Source organism: Pelodiscus sinensis, chromosome 9, assembly GCF_049634645.1.
Source record: "Pelodiscus sinensis isolate JC-2024 chromosome 9, ASM4963464v1, whole genome shotgun sequence".
NCBI lineage: Eukaryota > Metazoa > Chordata > Testudines > Trionychidae > Pelodiscus > Pelodiscus sinensis.
Window position 1 is genome coordinate 12,193,460 of NC_134719.1, and position 22,921 is coordinate 12,216,380.

Here is a 22,921-nt window from a genome sequence, read left to right on the forward strand (position 1 = left end):
ACCTGGGAGGAGGGAGCTGGAAGGGGGAAGCAAGGGGAAGAAGGGGGAAGAGAAACTCAGGGCTCAGGGTTGGGGGGGGTCTCGCTGGACCAACTTGACTTTCATGCAGACCTGCTCCTGGGTTCACCTGTGGCCTTTGGTGGCCAGGCTGGCAGCTATCCTGCCATAGTCAGTCATGTTCCCCCTTCTAATGCGGAGATCATGGATGTTGGGGGCATTCCCCCAAACCTGAATAAGGTTCATGATCTCCGCCCTAGACCAGGAAGGCGCCCGCCTTCTCCGGGCCCTGGCAGGCTCCTGGGAGCTGGCAGACTGCTCCTGGGGAGCGGTGGAGGGCTGGCTGCCAGTGGCTTGCTGGCTCATGTTTTGGGGCCACTGGGTCAGGGCAGTGACTGCTGGCTCTGGGCTGGCAAGCTTGGAGCTGGAATAGTCACTATGGCCAGAGTCCACCCCTTTAAAGGCTCTGGGGAGAGGAGGAGGGACAGGAGTGTTCTTGGTTGAGGCCAGAGTGGCCACCAGGGCACCATGAGAAGGGCTGGAGGCCCCCTATTTTGAAAAGTGTCTTCACAGCACTTATTTCGAAATAGCAATTTTGAAATTGGCGTTATTCCTCGTGGAATGAAGTTTACCAATTTTGAAATAACCCCTCCGCTATTTCAATTTAATTTCGAAATAGCGGTTGGCTTGTGTAGATGCTAGAAAAGTTATTTAGAAATAACAGCTGTTATTTTGAAATAACTTAGATGTGTAGACATATCCTTAGTTAGTGCAGGCTGCTTTGTAAGGAACCTCCGCTTCTAGTAATTGCATATGCCTCCTGCCTGGCTACCACTTTTCATCCAAATGTTCTGAGCACATGGTGGGAGAATGGGAATGTTTTACTCTTAAATGATCCTTCCCTCAGGTTGAATTTCGTGTAGGTTTGCAAAACTCCAGACGATAGCTAGTGGGGGAGAAGGAGAAGCAGGAGCTTTATACAGATGAATGATGGGGACAGAGTGTTATTGCATCACTGGGCTTGTCTTGCTTTTTCAAATGGATAAAGAGGGCAGGGGAATTGAGTTCCTCTGAGTTACCGAGGGGTTGGCTCAAATCTCAACTGTGCTATTCTCAGTGCACATTAAGGGGAAAATTGCCCTTTGCTGCTGGTGTTTTCTCTTTAGTTTGCTTGAGTGAGAGCTAATATTCCTTTACTCAGGAGGATATTTTACTGTTAGTGTTGGGGCTGTCTGGTGTCCTCTAACACTGCTTGAAAGAAGCACAAAGAAAGTACTTTGGGCATAGAGTATTAAAAATGTCTACAGTCTTTCCCCAGTGAAGGGACTCTAGGATTTACTCTACCAGGTCAGACTAGTGCTAGCATATCTCTGCTAGTAGCTAATGCCTGAACATTTTTAAAGCATTTAGCCTGTTTTGCAATCCCCTCCAAAAGGAAGAAATCTTCTTGACTCCTGTACTTATCAGGTTACCACCTGTAGCACATCCTTATCTTGCAGCTCTAATGTTATCAATGCCCGTGAAGTGAGCCAGCTTGTTAGAAGCTCTAGCCAGAGCAAGAATTTTACTGGAACCATCTGCTGCACCAGGGATTTCCCTACACCCCCCCTATGGGGATGTATACCCCCCTGAACTTCCCCAACACCCCCCCCCGTTTTGTGAATTATGGTGTCATACAGCCCACCTTCACCCTCATGGTCTCACCCCTCATCGGCCTGACACCTCCCCATGTAAATTCGAACACCCCCTCTAATTTCAATTCCTGGGGAGGCTACTGTGCTGCACTGCAGTCTCACCGACTGGTTATACTAGTCAGAATCAGCCTCATCCTTTAGTTCCAATATAGGTCCATGCAAAAGGGCACGGCTGATCCCTCCCTGTCCATTGGTGCTACATTTATTGATTAAATATCTGAGCCCTTACAGGTCTTACTTCACTTATTTTTGTCCACAGATTCTCATTCCTGGCTAGCTGCTACCATCCAATAAAGTGATGCTGTCAAAAGCATGACTACTGCTGTTTTAAATAATGACATAAAACCCTAATGATACCCTACACTAATTGAGGAATAATCAGCTGGATTTCAGGAACCTCCTGAATTAAAAAAAAATGGACACAAAAGCAGAGAAAGGAAAACAGAATGAAGGGGAAATGGGAGAGTAAATACGGCTCTAACTTTAGGTTCTATAAACTCCAGGAGGAAAGAACCAAATCATGGCTCTCCTTTCCAAGCCAGGATAGGGAATATGCAATGGCTTAGCACTTCTCTGTAGAAAAAGTTGTTTTAAAATCAGGTCTTACTGTAGAAGGACTTTGGGCGCCGGCGCTGAACAAACAAACCACTTCTTCTCAAATTGTTTTAATTGTGTGTGTGCAGTTTTGTCCTTTTTATGGAGGTGGGAGGGCTCAGAAACTTAACAAGGAATTTTCCAAAGCCCCAACCACAAAGGCTTGAATTGTAGTATTCTAGCAGGCAGCATGAAAACCTCTGTCACAAGCAATCAGCATCCTTCAGGAGGTGGCCTATTAGTAGGGGATTTACTAATTGGGATCATTCTTTGGCATGTAATGGTTTGTGACACCAATGCTGATTGGACCGTTGGGTATCTACTGCCTGCAAATCACCCATGACAGTTTTGATGAATTTGGGTCCAAGTAAACCTGTGCAAAAAATGCTTTGACAAAATATTCTACACAGAAGAAAAGAGCTCTGCCTGGGGTCAGATTTTGAAAATGGAACCACCTGAGTGTGCATACAGGTTTTCCAATTAGTGTAAGGGGGGAGGGGCTAATCAGCTGGTCTTGCAAGAGCCCCCCATTTTCTCTCAAATGTAATTAAAAAGACTGGAGGAGGTCTACTCGTGAAATGAAAAGTGGGGGAGGTCAATTTAAACAGGATAAGGTTGGCATCACAACAGAGGACTTCTGGGATGCTCAGAATTTATGAAAATACCAATGCAATGAGCTCACATGCCAGTCAAGCCTCCTGACTGCCACACACTAGCAAGACGGTTTCCAGCATACATGGAATTCTCTCGTAATTCAGCTTGCTCATGAAGGAATCCATAAAACTGGTTCAACCTTGATGTAAGAATCATGTGGAATCCAACTGGGTTGATCCTTACATGGTTTTAGAGGAATTACTGCAAACACTTAGGCTACGTCTACACTGTCCAATCTTGCGCAAGAACATATGCAAATGAGGTATGGCAATGAATTGCCTTATTTGCATACTTAATCATCCGCCATTTTTGCACAAGGAGCTTTTGCGCAAAAAGGAGCAGTCTACACTGCTCCTTTCTTAAAAACGGCCTCTTGCACAAGAGCTGTTCTGCCTGAAAATAAGCGGCAGAACGGCTCTTGCACCAGAAGGGGTTTTTGTGCAAGGAGCAGTGTAGACTGTTCCTTTTTGCGCAAAAGCCCCTTGTGCAAAATGGTGGCTCAGTAAGTATGCAAATGAGGTGTGGCGATATTCATCGCTGCACCTCATTTGCATATGTTCTTGTGCAAGACTGGGCAGTGTAGACGTAGCTATATAGAATGTAACAGAATTTTATTTCTGCCATAAAATTGCTTAGTTTTTTTAAAAAAGCTATAGAATGACCATTCTCTGTTAATTACATTCTACAGGACTTATTTCCATAAGAGCATTTTATCATTTTTTCCCAAATTTTCATAAGCAATGAATGACGTTTTGAGCAGTTCTGGAATGTAGGAATCAATTTTGCATTGTGCTGGACTTCATCCCTTCTGCTGTATCAAGATCTTTTCAATGCATGTTTTCTAGAAAAGGCAACAAAATCAACATTGGAAATATGTCAGACAAGTTCTACAGCCACCATCTGGAAATTTTCACTGGCAAGCACTGATCTGCATGCATCTCCCTTAATCAGCTTTGTCAAGGCAGGAAAGTTATTACGGCTGATGGAGTATGTGCCTTATTATGTGCTTCCTGCAATCCTGGGACTGGTGATGGTTAAATCGTGGGACACAGGAATTCAGAGGGCTCCCAAAGCAACAAGGTTCCATTTTGCTACTCGGAGTGCAGTGCAGCTTGCTTCCTGAGCCAGATCCCCTTTGTTTAGCTGGTGCCTTTCTCTTGTCTAGCAGCCTTGTCCTGCTCCCTATCCCTTTCCACAAGCAAATGGAGTCCCAGGTGCAAATCCAGACGGAAATCTTTGAGGAATTCCCTAGACATGGGCCTTTAAAAAGGCTAACACACTGTTAATTCTGATCTCTGCCAAGTCCTCTCTGCCAAGCCAGTGATTTGTATCCCATGCAAGGTCAGTTCAAACAGCGTTCTTTGCCAGTGTTCTTGGGATAGAGGGTTATAGAATGAAATGATGCAATTTGGGTTTTGGTATGCTCAGAAATCCAAGATTTAGTGCAGGCAGAGGCTCAGCATGTTTCTCTGAAATCCAGCCACAAGAGTGACCTGCAGCAATCCTGCTATTCTGGTCCAGGACAGAGGCTGCCAATTGTGCACTTGGTTTTGTGATGTGAACAAATGAGGAACTAGAACGAGCCACTCCCCCTCTTCCTCCAGCTTTTAGAGCATGAACACTTCCAGAAGGAGCAGATTGGACAGGGATGAGGAAGCAAATTCACTCCATAAAACTGTAACTTTAACTTGTGACCTCAGCCAAAATTTGAACACATTCCACCCCCACGGCCTGAAATGATGCCAGTGTTAACAGGCCAGGGTGATGGTAACATAAGTTGTCCTAAAGATTTGTCTTCATAAGAGGCATAGCTGAAGGCACTTCTCAGAGCAGGGAATCACAGCTATCCTATAGAACTAAAGCAGTAGTGTATAATGGTGTAACTTCTTAATCAAGAAGCCCTGTTCAGGGTTCTGCAATTAATTTAAATAATTTTGAACAAAGAGAACCCAAGATGTGGGTAGAAAACCCATGAACAGAAGGAGAGGTGAAATTGATCAGACATGATTTCCCATGGAGTTCGTACTCCCTTCTATAAACTAGCCATTTTTAATATAAACTCCATCTGGCACCACAGGAGGCTGAACCGTCTTCCTTCTGCTAAAAAAAAAATCATAAATCAACAGGGCTTGCAAAGGTAGCTGCAGCATAATGTAGGAACAGGGCGTTAGTATTACAGTGGGGTATAAAATTGCACATCAGACATGTACGGACACTTTCTGGACACTTTCAGTGCAGTATGCTTTCCAAAGACTTTGGCACCCATTAATTAAAAATTCTATAACCACCACTGAAGGCACTCTACCTAATTATATCATGTTATATTAGAGACACAGTGTGACAGGGCGCCTGCCCTGCACTGGGCCTTTAAGCCCAAGGCTCAGGCCCGAGCCTGAGGGAAGCTGGAAGACCAGCTGAGATGGTTAGTGTGACAGGGCGCCTGCCCTGCACTGGGCCTTTAAGCCCAAGGCTCAGGCCCGAGCCTGAGGGAAGCGGGAAGACCAGCTGAGATGGTTAGTGTGACAGGGCGCCTGCCCTGCACTGGGCCTTTAAGCCCAAGGCTCAGGCCCGAGCCTGAGGGAGGCTGGAAGACCAGCTGAGATGGTTAGGCTAATGAGCCCAGCTGCCAGCTATAAAAGGAGAGGCCCGGTTGCTGGAGGGGAGGCAGGGCTGACTGCAGAGGCAGCAAGGGCTCCTGAGAGGGATACAGCTACAGGAAAGGAACTGGAGAGGGAAGCTCTCGCTCAGCAGTTGCCGGGGACTCCAGGAGAGGCCTGGAGGAAACCGGAGGCGAGTGGGTGTCACCAGGAGACTACCCGCCGAGGGGACGTCGGCCTGGAGATCGCAGCCAGCTGGGCAAGGCCAGGTAGGAAGTGGCCCAGGGCAGGAGCGGGAGGCGTCCCTCTTGGCCCGAGAGACTTGGTGGGTTTGGCTAGCTAGCCCCACCGAGGGAGTGACCCTATACCTGGTTGCTCGCAGGGCCCTGGGCCGGGACCCGGTGGAGTAGGGTGGGCCCGGGTCCCCCTACTGGGGGGGTGCCCAGCTACGACGAGAATCTGTTGTAGGCTTGGCCTGTTTAAAGGGCCAGTACAAACTGCTGTAAAGCCGATGATGAGCAACCCATACAGACTGTAACTCGCCCTGAGATGGGATATGTGAAGACAGTCAGGGGGCACTGAGGCTACTGGGGCGAGCGCCCCCATGACAGATGGTGGAGAATGTGGGCAATGCCCCAACCCCAAGGTAAAAGAGGGGTCTTCCTGAACCAATAGTGGTCCGTCGGCCACGGGACTAGAACAGGAGTTGAAAAGGAAAAAAAAAAAAAAAAAAAAAAAAATTTTTTTTGACAATGAATAAGTATTGGAGGGCCTGGGAGACCCTACAGGCCGGGCCATGGAAAAAGGGGAGCCGGCCCCGGAAAAGGGGTGACCCTGGACCCCATAATAAACCAGGCCCCAAGAGTTGGGGGCAAGGGCCGAGCCTGAAAATGTGTTGGGCCTGTGGGCACAAGGGACACGTGAGGAGGGAGTGCCCCTATGGGGTGGGAGCCAGGAGGCCCCACCCAACTAATAGGAACAAAGGGAGAGCAGCCCCGGTGAAGGTAACCGGGGAGGCACGGATATGCTGGGCCTGTGGGGAGCCCGGCCACCTACGGAGGGCTTGTCCGAGTAAGACCGGGGAAGCCCCAGCCTGCTCAAGGGGAAGGATGAAGAGCCAAAGCCCCGGGAGGAGGCCGGGGGACCACCAGCCCTTGACGTTAAGGGGAACTGAAGGGCGAACAGAAGGTGGTTTGGACCCAGGTGGAATCAAGGAGCAAGGGAGCTCAGGCAGGAAGCCCTCACAGAGGGCGTACGGGCCGGTACCCATAGGACCCCGGCAGGCCGGCGACGCCCCTACCGAGGGTGTGTATGGCCAGGTGATGGCTGCAGACCTCCGAGCGAGACCACAGGATAGGACAAAGATTACCCTACAGGTAAAGCTGGAGGGGAAGACAGTGACCGCCCTGGTGGACTCGGGGTGCAGCCAGACAATGGTACGGACAGAGCTAGTCCCAGAGTGGGAGGCAGCAGGGGGAAACATCTCCATGCAATGCATACATGGAGATGTCCGGACCTACCCCACGGGGTGGGTCCGCCTGTCAGATGGGGTGGACGAAGCGATCTGCCGGGTAGCGTTAGCTCCGAAACTGGTATACCCGGTACTACTGGGCCGGGACTGGCCGGGGTTCAGACGCATCCTGCATGAATGGGATGCACAGGAGCAACCGCCACCAGCTGGGGTGGCGAACTCGACAAGGGGCAGGTCCCAAGGGCCAAGGGAGGAGCCCGGACCGGAGAAAACCCTCGCTTCAGAGGAGGTAGGAGGGGAAGAGGACTTCCAAAGAGACCAGCGAGAAGACCCCTCCTTAACCCATGCCTGGGAACAAGCGACTGGAGAGAACGGAGACCCCGACGGGACAGCGCCCCGACCAACCCCGCGATTCGAGGTAAGAGCCGACCGATTATACCGGGTCGCGCGGACGGCTGACGGGCAGATGGAGGTTACCCAGCTGTTGGTCCCGGCAAGATTCCGAAGGCGGGTATTAGACCTTGCGCATGCTAATCCCTGGGCAGGCCATTTGGGGCGTGAAAAAACCCTACAGCGCATAACACAAAGGTTCTTTTGGCCGGGGATTTATAAGGAAGTCCGAGACTTCTGTGAGTCCTGCCCAGACTGCCAGAAGACGGGACAGGGAGGGGTACCAAAAGCCCCTTTAGTTCCCCTCCCCGTGGTAGAGGTACCATTCGACCGGGTGGCTTTAGACCTAGTAGGACCTCTGGAGAGGTCCCGAAGAGGACATCAATATATAATGGTTATAATTGACTATGCCACCCGATACCCGGAGGCGGTCCCCCTTAAGAATACGACAGCGTCAACGCTGGCACAGGAATTGGTGCAAGTATTCTCCCGGGTGGGAATCCCGAGGGAAATATTAACAGACCAAGGGACCAATGTGACCTCTAAGCTGATGGCAGAACTTTGCCGCCTATTAAACATTAAGGCATTGCGTACCTCAGTTTACCATCCCCAGACAGATGGACTTGTTGAACGCTTTAACAGGACACTAAAGGGGATGTTGCGGCGGTTTGTGGAGCTAGACCCAAAGGACTGGGACCGGTTATTACCGGCCTTATTATTCGCAGTCCGGGAGGTGCCCCAGGCCTCAACGGGATTTTCCCCATTTGAATTGCTGTATGGCCGACAACCCCGGGGGATATTGGACTTGGTGCGGGAGGCCTGGGAAGAACAGGATTCAAGGGTGAAGGGTACGGTACCGTATATTTTGGACTTACAAAAACGACTCCGAACCGTAGGTGAACTGGCTAAAGAGAATCTCCTCCAAGCCCAAAATAGGCAGGCCCAATATTATAATAGAGGGGCCAAATCCAGAACATTTCAACCAGGCGACAGGGTACTCCTGCTGTTACCAACACCAGACTCGAAATTACTGGCCAAATGGCAAGGACCCTTCGAGGTCATACGGCAGGTGGGGCCAGTTGATTACGAGATCAGATTATCGGGAAAACGGAAAGACAAGCAGATCTATCATGTCAATTTACTAAAGAAGTGGAATGCACGGGAGGGTATGCTTATCACCTTACAGCAACCAGAGCCGGAGCTTGGACCCTGGGGAGGCGACTTGGAGGCAGAAGGGGCAACGCATATCGGGGCAGAGTTGACGGAGGCACAACGCCGAGAGATGAACGCCCTTCTGCGGGAATACAAACAGGTCTTAACTACACAACCGGGCAAGACCCCCTTGATGAGCCACCATATCGCGACAACCCCAGGTAAAAAGATCCAGGACCACATACGGCCCCTCCCCAGGAAAATGTGGGAGCCCGTTCGGGAAGAGCTGCAACGGATGTTGCAAATGGGGGTGGTCAGGGAGTCGAGAAGCGAGTGGCGCAGTCCCATCGTATTGGTGCCTAAGCCTGACGGCACGATGCGCTTCTGCATAGACTTCCGGAAAGTCAACGCAATTTCACGATTTGACGCTTATCCCATGCCCAGAGTAAATGAACTGTTGGAACGGTTGGGTAAAGCACGTTACATCTCTACGCTCGACCTCACTAAGGGGTATTGGCAGATTCCCTTGACGCCAGCCTCGGAGGATAAGACCGCATTTGCCACACCATTTGGCCTGTTCCAGTTCACCACAATGCCATTTGGATTGAACGGGGCAGCAGCGACGTTCCAGAGGTTAATGGACAAGGTATTATACAAACATCAGGAATATGCTGCTGCATATATTGATGACATTGTCATTTATAGTGAAACCTGGCGGGAACATCTGCAACATCTAAAGGCGGTCCTTGGGGCCCTGGTCGACGCCAAACTCACGGCTAACCCCGGTAAGTGTCATTTTGGACAAAGGGAAGTATCCTATTTAGGTTATGTGGTGGGGCAGGGGAAGATAAAACCTCAGGTGGACAAGGTGGAGGCCCTACGAAGCTACAAAGCCCCCACTACAAAAAGGCAAGTCCGCCAATTCCTGGGATTAGCCAGTTACTATCGGCGGTTCATCCCGGAGTTTGCCACGATTGCGGCGCCCTTGACAGACTTGACCCAAAATGCACGACCCCAAAGGGTCCAGTGGACCGCACAATGTGAAACAGCGTTCCAAACGTTAAAGCGCCGATTGATGCAGACACCGGTTCTCCATCAACCGGATTTTACTAAACCATTTATAGTACAGACAGACGCGTCAGACCGAGGACTAGGAGCCGTCCTCTCACAGGAGCAGGAAGGGGAGGAACACCCCATCCTCTATTTGAGCAGGAAGTTACTACCCCGGGAGCTACAATATGCCACGATTGAGAAAGAGGCCCTGGCAGCTAAGTGGGCAATAGAGGCACTCCGCTATTATCTGCTAGGGGGGACCTTCACCTTGATAACAGACCACGCACCATTACGATGGATCCAGACGATGAAGGAAACCAATCCGCGGGTCATGAGATGGTACTTGGCCTTGCAGCCTTATAAATTTGAGGTCTGTCATAGGCCGGGGAAAACCCATAACAATGCAGATTTTTTTTCTAGGTCCCTAGCCAATAGCGAGGCAGTGGAAGGGGATGGAGTCCTGGGAGAAGGGGTGAGAGAGGGGGCAGTGGAGTCCCATACCAGCATTGGCGGGGTGACCCTCTGGGGAGCACGCCTGCTGACCCGCCGACATTGCGGCCCATGCTCAGAGGCTGCGAGGGCGAGCCCGAGGGCAGCTAAGGCCTCCAGGGGATACCAGGCCCCGAGGGAAGGGATAAGAGAGGCCCAGCTGGGACTGGCGGAAGAAGGGAAGCACGAGCCGAAGGGGAAGGTGTGTGACAGGGCGCCTGCCCTGCACTGGGCCTTTAAGCCCAAGGCTCAGGCCCGAGCCTGAGGGAAGCTGGAAGACCAGCTGAGATGGTTAGTGTGACAGGGCGCCTGCCCTGCACTGGGCCTTTAAGCCCAAGGCTCAGGCCCGAGCCTGAGGGAAGCGGGAAGACCAGCTGAGATGGTTAGTGTGACAGGGCGCCTGCCCTGCACTGGGCCTTTAAGCCCAAGGCTCAGGCCCGAGCCTGAGGGAGGCTGGAAGACCAGCTGAGATGGTTAGGCTAATGAGCCCAGCTGCCAGCTATAAAAGGAGAGGCCCGGTTGCTGGAGGGGAGGCAGGGCTGACTGCAGAGGCAGCAAGGGCTCCTGAGAGGGATACAGCTACAGGAAAGGAACTGGAGAGGGAAGCTCTCGCTCAGCAGTTGCCGGGGACTCCAGGAGAGGCCTGGAGGAAACCGGAGGCGAGTGGGTGTCACCAGGAGACTACCCGCCGAGGGGACGTCGGCCTGGAGATCGCAGCCAGCTGGGCAAGGCCAGGTAGGAAGTGGCCCAGGGCAGGAGCGGGAGGCGTCCCTCTTGGCCCGAGAGACTTGGTGGGTTTGGCTAGCTAGCCCCACCGAGGGAGTGACCCTATACCTGGTTGCTCGCAGGGCCCTGGGCCGGGACCCGGTGGAGTAGGGTGGGCCCGGGTCCCCCTACTGGGGGGGTGCCCAGCTACGACGAGAATCTGTTGTAGGCTTGGCCTGTTTAAAGGGCCAGTACAAACTGCTGTAAAGCCGATGATGAGCAACCCATACAGACTGTAACTCGCCCTGAGATGGGATATGTGAAGACAGTCAGGGGGCACTGAGGCTACCGGGGCGAGCGCCCCCATGACACACAGAAAGGTCTAGTGACTTGCCCTAGATCATTTGGTGAGTCTGTGGCAGTCCCTGGATAAAATAGAAGAGCCAGGACACAATTCTTTGTTTGGAAAACTAGACAACATTCCTTCCCCTTTCAGAATTGCTCAGTCACATTTTAAAATGATCCCTATCATTTAAAATGGGATTAATGAGACAGCGGCAGTTAACAATGCTCTATAAAGCGCACTCACCCTGCAATGAGAACCAAAAGACCCCTCTGTCCATGTGGTATAACATCAAAGTCAATAAGCGAGAAGGTCCAACCTTGGGATCCTGTCACAGGATCAAGACCTAAATCTGCTTAGAGCTGAGTTGCTGAAAAATAATAACGCTAAATTAGGTGGTGGGGGTAGGGGGGAAGGTAGCATGTTGTGCTTGTTACTTTAACTCTGAAATCTTTTGGAGCATCAGCAGATCCACAGACAAGCAATGGACTCCAAGTTTTCTTGGCAGCAGTCCTGCATCCCTCAGCTCTTCTGCAATTGAATTCAGTGCGTCTTCATTATCGCGGTTCAAATTTAGTTTTTGATTTGGTGAAGCATAGTATAAATCCCTACCCACCCTTGTCCTCCAGGCATAGGATTTTGAGAATCCATATGGAAATACTTTTGCTTAGCTCTTTCCTCTCTCTCCCCATTTAAGCTCACATTTGTTTTGCACTTTAAAAAGGAAAGCCCTCCAAGCACACAGCAACATATACAATTCAATAATACATGAAATTCAAAGCCGTGCATTAATCACGCTCATGTTTTAACGGCGGGTTTGAAACCTTGCTGATTGGTTGGCCTTTGTTCTATGTGAAGTAGAAGGGGGGCATTCTAACCCCTGGAAACCAGAGTTCGCACACTGCCCCAGGTAACAAATGAAATAGAGCCCATCCCCCTTTTGGACGCATCCCAAATCACCCCCCCCCCCCCCCCCAATCTCTTTTCAAAGGAGGCACAGGGTAAGTCGAGAAGCTTTGTAGGTCAGAACTGATGGCCACTGGCAAATAAAACAGCCCAGGCCAGGAAAATCAGGCATGAAGCAGATGAGAACAGAGCCAGATTGGCAGGACTGCATGGGGACAGTGGGATATGCACTGTTCAGTGTCCAAGAGCCTTAATCGTCATGAGCTCTAGTTCATTAGCAGAAGATTTAAAGACTGTTTTGAAAGAAAAGCATTTCACAGCGAAGGGCTCACCTGCTAAGTGTCCCTGAGGGCTGGGTTTTGTTATCAGTGGTGACCCTTGTCTAGGCCCCAATCACTCACCTTCAGGGCTGCTGCTTCCTCCCTTCTGGCCACCCAGCGCCTCACACATTCCAGCTCAATCCATTCAAAATGCTGCTGTGAAAATCATTTACCTCACCCACCGCCTGGAACCAGCCTTCCTCAAGCCTCCACACTGGCTTCCTCTCATTTCTACAGCAAAGCGAAGCAGACAATGTCACTGTTAAAATTCTACCTGTTACTCACACTGCATATTATGACTTTATATGGAACACCACACTTTGCAGCCACCAAAACAATGGACTTAGTGGTGGTTTAATGTTGAGTTACCTCAAAAAGCAAAGTGTTGATTGGTCACCAGTAAAACCAGTGTCACTATTGACTTTCAATGAGACTTAGGAGCCTAAAATCATTTTTTTAAACAAATAGGGCTTCTAAATCACTTAAGTACTTGTAAAAATGTCACATCCATCCTAGCGTTAGATATGGTCCTGGGGTTATATTTGCATATGAGAGGTGCAATGAACAATAGCCTCCAAAGGGAATTTGCAAACATTTAACAGAAGAACCCCCCCCAATAGACGCTATAAAAACTACACTCTAGAAGCCCTAGAAGTGAGACTATTCATCACCAACAAAAGAATCTGTGAGCCTGTAACTACATGCAAAAAGTAGCAACAGCGATTAAATGAATTCCAGAAAGTCTAAAATGAGGTTTCAGACAACACAGCTAAATGCTAAAGGTCTAATGGAACAGGGTTGCATTAAAAACTATGCATATATAAGTATGACTGGAGCTGCTTGAAAGTTTTCTGGTGGAATGTTTTTCTGGTGGGAAAATGCCAGCTAATCGACATCAAAATATTTTGTGATACCCTGTTGATTTTGCTGTCTTCCAGTGGAAACTAGGCAGGTTTCAGAATTTCCCACAGAATGATAATTCTGGGTTCTGACCAGCCCTAATTATGAAGTGTTGCCACTCCATTATTCAAATTACATTGTGTGCTAAACTCAGCCTAAAAAGGCAATCAAAGAGTGAAAAATTTGATCCTGTGTGGTCCTCTCCAAAGCCAAAGATTGAGAATAAGAAGGTCTTTTACATGTAGCTGAACACTGCAACAACCCTTTAGATTGAACATTAAGGGGGGACATGATAGCGGTTTTCAAATATCTAAAAGGGTGTCACAAGGAGGAAGGAGAAAATTTGTTCCTCTTGGTTTCTGAGGACAGGACAAGGAGTAATGGGCTTAAAGTGCAGCAGGGGAGGTTTAGATTGGACATTAGGAAAAAATTCCTAACTGTCAGGGTGGTCAAATATTGGAATAAATTGCCAAGGGAGGTGGTGGAATCTCCCTCTCTGGAGATATTTAAGAACAGGTTAGATAGACATCTGTCAGGGATGGTGTAGACGGAGCTTGATCCTGCCTTGAGGGCGGGGGGCTGGACTCGATGACCTCTCGAGGTCCCTTCCAGTCCTATTATTCTATGATTCTATGATTACATACATCATGCCAGTGTTCGGACATCTGTGTTGAAACACAAAGAACAAATCCTGATGAGAAAAAGATATACCCCTTTTGTTCTAAAGGGTTTCAAATATATGCAAAATACAATTATACAGGTGCAATACAAAGAAGAAGATGTAATTCATGTAGCGAGATACAGTATTTTACCTAGTTATATTAAGCACCTGTTAAACTTTCAAGAACAAAGTCTGCATTGTTCTGTTAGCCCCAAGTTCTTGTTCTAGTGAAGTAAATGTAAAATCCCCATTGAGCTCAACAAAACTGGATTTGGCCGTTAGCAATTTTAGTTCAGGAAGTTATTTTATATATTTAGGAAGGGTTCCAACTCACCAAGCTTTGATGCAAATAACTTTTCAAATTTATGTCAGAAGAATCAAGTGTATCAAATGGAGCAGTATGTAATTAAAGCAAAATTTCCACTGCTAAGAAGGCTGCCTTATAAAATGACACAAAAAATAAATGGACTGTAAGAAGGGAATCTTAAAGCATGCCTAGTGGAGGTTGGATCTGTGTGACTTCCCAAAACACTTAGCATGCTGCTGGTACTGCTGACCCCTTTCAAACATAGGCCAGAATTTTCAAAGATGCCTGCGGGGATGACAGGCAAAATGCTATTTAAACTTAGATTCCTTTAAAAAAAAATCAATGCAAGCTGGGTGCCTAACTCCCTTAGGCACCTTTGAAAATTCCAGCCCTAATCATTACAGTTAAGGTTGTGATGTGAGCAGTGTTACTTAGGACCCCATGAGAGAGCTGGGAAAACTTCTATTGACTTCAACTGGAGCAGAGTTAAGATGACATTAAGTGTTTTTGAAGAGCCCATCCCGATGTTGATGGTGTGCCACCAACCAAGAGCAGAACTAACTACTTCTCTCCCCTTCTCCCAATTCTTTGCTTGCTAACCAGGGAAAGACAGGGGGAGGGGAGGTTCTGGACCACTTCTAGCTTCTAATCTAAGAGATGCTTAGAAAGTTCCCATTCCCTTCTTCCTCTTCACCTGCCCCCTGGTCTCTCTCTCCTTGCTTACTTTAAGTTGCCATTTTCCCTGACAAAACCTTGGACAAAATTTTGCTCAAGGCCAAAGAGTGACATGCAGATGTTAGAAATGGAAAGGAAAATAGTAATTTGACATCCCATGGACCCTTCCCTGCCTATTCCACTCCCAGTTGGCAACAGTGGTAACTAAGTGGTACGGCATATGCATCGGAATCCTAAAAGTATGGTCCATCCGGTGATATTTATTCAGTGTTCCTCTGAACAAGGTTTCCCAGTTTTATAAACAATGGGAAGTCCTGTGGCATGTTATAGACAGATTTATTGGAGCATGAGCTTCATCAAATGCATGTATGCAATGTTTTTATTCACACATCACAACACCTGCCTCTCAGCTGAGCTGACAGAGACACCTGTGAAACCCCAGCCCAGCTGGCAACTAAGCAGGACAGCAGGCAGGCAATTGGGGGAAGAGGGAAGCCCACCATACAGGCAGCTGGACAGATAGCACGCTGTCCAGGCCCTGTTCCTATTATAGGCCCCTCACTGGCCCAACCATTCCCTTCCGGGACTTTCTCTCAGCCTGGGAGGAGACACCCAGGAGTTGCTCACCTGGTGGGGACTGGAGGCCTCCATCTGTGACCACTCCACTGAGACTTACTCGTGGGTACCCCATTCCCTGCATCCCAGTCACAAGGAGCCCGGCAGGGGTGTGTGTTGCACGCAGGCCTACCAAAAGTTGCAGCTGTTCGGAGGCTAGTGAGGCCAAAGACGAGTCCCCTGCCACTCCCTCACACCAGCCAGCAGCTGGTCTGAGGGAGTCCCTGCCCTGGGAATTATAGACTCCCTAGAACTGCCCCATGGCACAGAGATCCCAGGGCCAAGGGGGAGGGGATCCACTGCAAAACTCACTTTCTGTTTACTAATATCTAAAGTTTTCATAGATTTTACAGATAGGTCCAATTTTAGCCTTTTACGGACGGTTTGTGAATTCACTGATGGTTGGTAACGCTGCTGTGAGCGTAAAGAACAGTATGACTTGCAGATTTCAGTTAGCTTAGTACAAATAGTTCAAAAATACCTCCAGCCACTGGCAATTCACAATCCAACAAAATGTTCAGCAGCTCATCCATTAGGAATGTTCTTCATTCCCGGAAGAAAGCCACTCGCTAGAAGTTGTATAGAAAACCAGGTACAAAGCATTTGTAATAAGAGCTGGCCAAATGCTGCCAATGTTTCCCATGATTATTCACTGAACTTTATGCCGAGTGAACCTGGCCAAACATCCATGGGAGTGAGTTTTGCTTGCACAAATGCGTGTGGAAAGGAAGTTCTAATCTTGCATGCTCACTATTCATTTAGAGCAGCGAGCTCCAAACTAGGGGAGCATGCCCCACTAGAGGGGCAGGGGGTGGGGGAATGAACAATGGGACCCAGGCTGTCCTCCATTGTGGGGGAAGGGAGGGAGCATCACTCAACTGCACTCCACCCCCAGCCCAGCTTTGGCCCCAGGCCCAGTTGCCATGGGCAACCCGATCTGCCTTCATTCCCTCACAGTTCTGCCCCCAGCTCCACCTTCAGCCCAAGCGCCTCTTCTGAGCCATCTGTGCATTACTGGATGGGGCATGGACAAATTCCACGACTGGAAAGGGAGGGGGCGCAACAGGAAATGCAGGCACATTGATTTACAGTGAATTTTAAATTTGCTTCCTGAGAGTATTTGTACGGCAAACTTCATGAGCTGCTTTCCTCCTGCCAGGGAACAATAGCCGTGTAACTTGTAGACCACTCACAGCAAAGCAAAACTGCTCATGTAGTGTGAGACAACAATGACACATTTCTTCAAAAGTATTGAGAACTTGGTTTTAGATTCAGGGATTGCATGGCCAGAAGGAACCATTCTGATCACTAGTCTGATCTCCTGCATGACACAAGACATAGGATTTCGCTGAATAAATTCCTATTAGAACGAGAGCAGATTAAAAACATCCATGTGGTGATCTGGAAAGTGTCCAAACCAACAGAAAAAGAATGAATTTGTCACCCTATGACTTATTCACTCAGCTCTCCAAATCATTTTGTTGCACCAAAAATTGTATGTGCTTAAAGAGATACTGTCAGATAGCTCAGTCCAGAAGTTCATTCCCTTACCCAGTATAGAGGTTGTGCCATGGACCCTTCTCCTTCCATTCATGATTACATGCCCAAATTCCCCTCTAGTCACGATCAAACAACATTCTTGAGGTAGCTACTACAATGACCTTTGTGGCAGGGTAAGAGTAGGAAAACACTGAATGTCATGTTAGTTATTTTCAAGATCATATAGTAGCTGGAACAAGGAGTAACCAACACCACGGGTACGTCTAAACTACATGGCTCTGTCAACAGTGCAATGTAGATTAGACAGGATGGCAAAGGAAAATGAAGCGGCAATTTAAATAATCGCCGCTTCATTTAAATCAAAATGGCCACCACGCTGCGCCGATCAGCTGATTGTTGGCTTAGTGCAACAGTCTAGACGGGGATCTGCCGACCCCAGAACCTTTCGTTGGCAGATCCTTTATGCCTTGTAATTATTTAAATCGCCGCTTCATTTTCCTTTGCCGTCCTGCCTAATCTACATGGCTCCGTAGACAGAGCCATGTAGTTTAGACACACCCCATGTGACCAACCAGTGCTCTATGGACCGCCTATCACACTTGGCTGAAAACGAAAAAACAAACAAACCCCTAACTAAAAAGAGGCTGAAATAGCTGCTCTCTCAGAGGCCTAATCTGAATGAAATATTTTTTACATTAATTTTAAATAACAATAGGGTCCATTTCTCTCTGGCATTGGAGATCCAAGGAGACTGGATGAACAGCATCATGCCAATGCATGAGCAGCAGAAGATGACCCTTGATGGTCTAGTTTAATAGAAAACTAAATATAAATGGTGAAAAGTAAGTTTGTTTTTGGAGATTTCTACTTTTAAGGATAAGAAGTTACTCATGTAAAGGTGGGTATCAAACTACAAGGCTGTGTCTATACTGGGCCACTTATTCTGGAAAATCAGCTGCTTTTCCGGAATAAGCTGCGAGCTGTCTACACTGGCCCTTGAATTTCCGGAAATGCAACAATGCTCTACTGTACAAAATCAGCCGCTATTCCGGAAAAACTATTCTGCTCCCGCTCGGGCATAAGTCCTTATTCCGGAACACTGTTCCGGAAAAGGGCCAGTGTAGACAGTCCAGTAGTCTTTTCCAGAAAAAAGCCCCGATCACGAAAATGACGCTCGGGGCTCTTTTCCGGAAAAGCGCGTCTACATTGGCCACGGACGCTTTTCCAGAAAAAGGGCTTTTCCGGAAAAGCAGCCTGCCAATGTAGACGCTCCTTTTCCGGAAAAACTGAAAACGGAATGGTATTCCGTTTTAAGCAGTTCTGGAAATTCATGCCAGTGTCGACACAGCCCAAGTGTGGTAGGAGCTATGCACTTAAGATTCGTGTCTGACTTTGCTAATGCCTTGCTAATCCTCAGAGCATGCCTGGGGTTAAGAAAGAGTTTCCAGAAATCTGAGCAGATTCATGCTGAACTGAGTGCTTGTGCAGCGGAACTACTGAGCCTTCCTTCCTGATGAAGCGCTCTTCTGAGTGCTTCCTAAATATGACAATTAATAACATGTGGCAGGGACTGCTAGGGTGCTGTAGCTGCTTTATCATGCATGGACTTCTACTGAAGTCAATGGGAGTTCTGCATGCGAGGGAAGGGACTGAAGAATGAGTCCCAAAGGAGCTGTCTAGATAGAAAGAGGCAAGAATGCAATTTACCATAAAACAGAAATGTGCTCTGCCTGGCTGAAGGTATCGTCCCCTTCAGAAGATGCAGTTTACTTGTTACACTTGTGTATAACTCTGATGAGCACAAATGAAATTTCTTCACATGGCAAGTGGTTGGGTGGAGGAGCAGGAGACACAAAAGACCACATTTGATTTACAAAGGCCAATTGAAATAAATGTAGACTAGACTTATTTGGTGCATGAAGCATAAATGCATTTTCTTAGTCTTCTTTTGGGTGAGCTTGGAAAATCGCTATTCTTTAAGAACAAAGGATAAGAAAACAATGGCACATTTTAAACTCTATGCAAAAGGAAAACTCCTATCAAGTTATGGAAATGAAAGTTTCCAAACTCAGAAGGCCCATTATGCAGTGTATCATTATGGTTTACAACTTTGCAGTGGCTGCTAATATAGCCTAGCATGCCATGCAAGGCAGCCCGTGGGTAAGTAGCCCACTTTAGCCTAATGAAAACAAGCCACTGAGAATTCAGACAAGCAGGACTGTTGGCAGTACCATAGGGATAGTCTTCTGAAAGGCTGTGAAGCTAAAATAAAGATATTAATTCTATTTAACAGTTTTTGTCTCAGAAAGCTGTGTGTTCAGTGAAAGGACGTGAATCTTCCTTGCATTCCAATACTGAATTGCAAAACATCTCGTTCCTTTGGGACGCAAAGCCCCCTAATTTAACATGTCATTCTTGTACAGAACTCCCTGTTCTTTGATCCAACGAACTCAATCCAGGAGGGCTCTCAGGAGGGGGAGTGAAGTGTTTTGAATTAAAAAAAGTACAAAAAACAATGTCGAATTATTTAATTTGAAATGTATGTTTTAATTTGGTGCTCATTCCAATAGGAGAGGTGGCTTCTATGAGCAACAGAATCACTTGGCTACAGGCCCACACACATTGTTAAGCAAGGCAGCTTTTGCACTGACCTCTCTCCTTAGCTCCCAGCCCTCCTCTCCTAATAATGTGGCAAGCGAGGGCAGAGAAAACATAACCTGGAGTGTTACAATACATTTGCCAGTGGATCAGATGACATTTTTACAGCTGGGGACATTGAAATTGGGCGAGGAAAGGTAGCCACCTCTTTTAGAATGGGGATACTGCCAGATTGTTATTTAACAGGGAAGAGTGTGACAGGCAGTGACAAATACTTGCTATTGTCAAACTTTTAAAAGTAGAATATTGGAAGAAAGGCCTTTGTGGTTGTGAATTCTAAACAAAACGTCAGCGTAAGCTGTAAGTTGTAAAAAGAAAAGAAATAAGTAGCCTGAGGTCGTTCTATCTCAGGTTTCACTGAAATTTTGAGAGTTCCCTCTGGCATCTGGTACCTATTTATAAAGGTAGAAAAACAAGGAGTCACTTAAAAGATGCAAGACTAAATGTGCAATTTGTGTTAAAATCACACCCTTGGAGATTGTAATGCAGTAATTGACCCCTTTCTCATTTGTATGTCTCATGCTCTTTGTTCTTTCTTCATCTCACAAGGTTATTGAGCTTATTGGATAAAGAAGTGTTTCAGACCCTGGAAAAATCTTTGTTCCTAAGGTAAATGGTTTTCTATTCTTCTAGCATGACAGTCATACTCTAACATTGACTTTCTTCTTATTTCCCATTCCAGGTAGGGGGAAGGCCGAAAAAAGAATCCCAGGAGTCAGAATTCTTGCTGTTTATTGCTTTTAAAGATTTGGCAAAAACATCATTAATTCATAAAAATAACTCTCTCTTTGGGATCCCTCAAATTAAGTAAGATTTCCCATTGGACTCCTATAACAGCTGAATACGTATATGAGAAATTAGGCCAATGCTGGCAAGGAACACTCTCTGGAGGTGGCTGCATGTGAGGTTTCTATCTCCAGTGGCGCTGACACCAGTGGGGCCAATTTGGGCCTGGGCACGCTCCTTACATTGGTCTCTCTGGTCTTGTTCACGGAGATGTCACTTGATCTCAAGGTTTTGGACACCGTTCTTGATGGCGGTCTTCCAGGTTACCTGATCCTTCACCTGCCTCTCCCAGGTGTCAGCACTGATACCGCACTTTACCAAAGTGTTCTTAAGAACATCCCTGTAGCACTTCCTTTTCCCACCACACTTCAGATAGGATACACACCAAAAAACTGTAGACTGAAAAGAGACTGGTGGGTGTTCATTACAACAATCTTTTTGTCCTATGAGGGCACAGGTATTAATGGGCCACTCTCCCTTGAATGGTCTCTTACAATATGTGCTCATTACATATGTGTAGTGAGGTGGCGTGGCCTCCTGATGACCCCGAAGAGGAAGTTTCCCTACAGACCCCTTGGTAGGCGGTGCCAGAGTGCCCCGGCCCCACCTACAGGAAGCAGAAGGGCGGGACTGGAAGTATAAGAAAGGGAGCTCCCAGCTCATTTGGAGCCCAGCAGCCGAGCAGACAGGAGGCTTGGTCTTCAGTGGGATAACTGGGTCGGACTGCTGGAGGACTATTCCAGGCTGCCGCGACCACTGCTGGAGTCTGGTACCTAAGGGAAGCTGCAGAGAAACCTGCTAAGGCCTGAGGCCTATCCTGGACGCCCAGGACTGAGGCCGAGCCTGGAAGAATGGGCCGGGTCCCCTGGACCTCTGCTTGAGCCACCCCCAGAACCCATGGATGCCCTGCCAGCTCCTTCGGTCCCCGCAGAGCCTATCGCCCAGCTATGGAGCCAGGTGGGGAAATAGCCCAGGCGGAGCTGACCTAGCACCGGCTGAGGATATGGAGGTCAGCTGGGCTGCGTGTTGTGGTCTGGATCCCCACTAACCCACTGACCAGATCGGCATGTTGCGGCCAGGATCCCCACCAATTCAGTGGCAGCCGGTGCTGCCGCTGTTAGGTCCCTGGGCTGGGACACAGTGGAGTGGGTGGGCCTGTCTCCTCCCCCCCCCTTTCCCTTGGGAGGCAAGTTCCCCTGAAGAGGCAAACAACCTCCCCTTGCGAGGAGGCCTGACTTCATGCTGTCCTGATCCTAAGGCCTTGCTTTATAACGGCTACTGCTTGTTTGTTCGCCCCACCCAGGGCCTGGGAGAATTACAATTTGCAAAATAATCTCTTCTACCTTGCATTGTGTTGTGATGCTGGGAGTTCTTTCCCAGGCCTAAGGAAGAGCTCTGTGAGGCTCAAAAGTTTCTCTCTCACCCACAGAAGTTGATCCAACAAAACATATGGAACCAGCAATGGCTACAAGGACACTGCCCAATTCAGATATTAACAGATTAGAAATTACATTTGTACAAAAGCTAATGTGGCCTGAAAACTGTCAATATCCTCTTTGAAATCTAGGAGGCTGTGTTTCCTCCAACCAGAATTAGCGGAGGGAATTATGCCATTAACTTTAATGGGAACAGAATGAGGCTTGTGGTTTTGATATCTCATGAGAAAGATCATTTCTCTTTTGCCTGAACATTCATTAAGTTTACATGAAGTGAATGGTGTGCCTGCCAGAACCTTCCCCAATTTACATTGAATAGAAAATAAATCTAGGAAAGCCTACATGAGATACAGATGGGTTTCTGTCATCTAAGCCTCATATTCATTGTTACACTGTGAAAAATACAAATCTGGGTTACCTGATTTACTCCTATTCCAAGTGAGTAAATTGGTAGTCCTGCAGATGATCTTTGGAACCAAAATAGATTTTAAAAAAGCAGACTGTAGTTAATAAGCATAGCTATATGTTTTAATCTAGGTATTTCTATGGCCGCCACCACCACTGTAAACTGAGCACTACAATAGTCATGTAGGTTGATTGTGTATATGTTTGTAATACAGATTTAAATCTAGAGATGCTCCTTATTCTCTCACTCATTTTGGATTGCGCATTCTACAGAAACATGTTAGTGGCATGTTACATTTAACTAGAATGCATATAGCTGTAGCCATCTGCCATTCTGTTACACAGGGTTCTATCTTCTGTATGGGGAACTGCGAGATGAACCAGAGGACTAACAGTCACAGAGTCATGTGACACAGGTGCAAAAGGGCATGGGGCTTGCAGCTGCAGCACAGTATAGTCAAGCCTGGAGAAGGCAGAGCGAAGAGCAGTTAGCACACAATAGCCTGGGGACAGGGAAATCTTAGCTCACACACATTAGAATGAATAATTTTAACTCTTCTGCCTCACGGCTGGGTTCTAAGCAAGTCATAAGGATAAGGACATGGACATCACA

At 47.8% G+C, this 22,921-nt stretch overlaps 1 long non-coding RNA gene across 1 annotated transcript in view; it reads right to left on the reverse strand.

Annotated features, from left to right (window-relative positions):
* Positions 1-4,636: 4,636 nt before the first annotated feature.
* Positions 4,637-22,921, reverse strand: part of LOC142830548 (uncharacterized) — a 49,397-nt gene continuing 31,112 nt past the window's right edge. Inside the window, exons 2-3 of the long non-coding RNA XR_012905866.1 lie at positions 12,447-12,596; positions 4,637-5,039 (exon numbers count right to left, since the gene is read on the reverse strand). This is a non-coding gene — a long non-coding RNA (uncharacterized LOC142830548). The remainder of the gene's footprint in view (positions 5,040-12,446; positions 12,597-22,921) is intronic.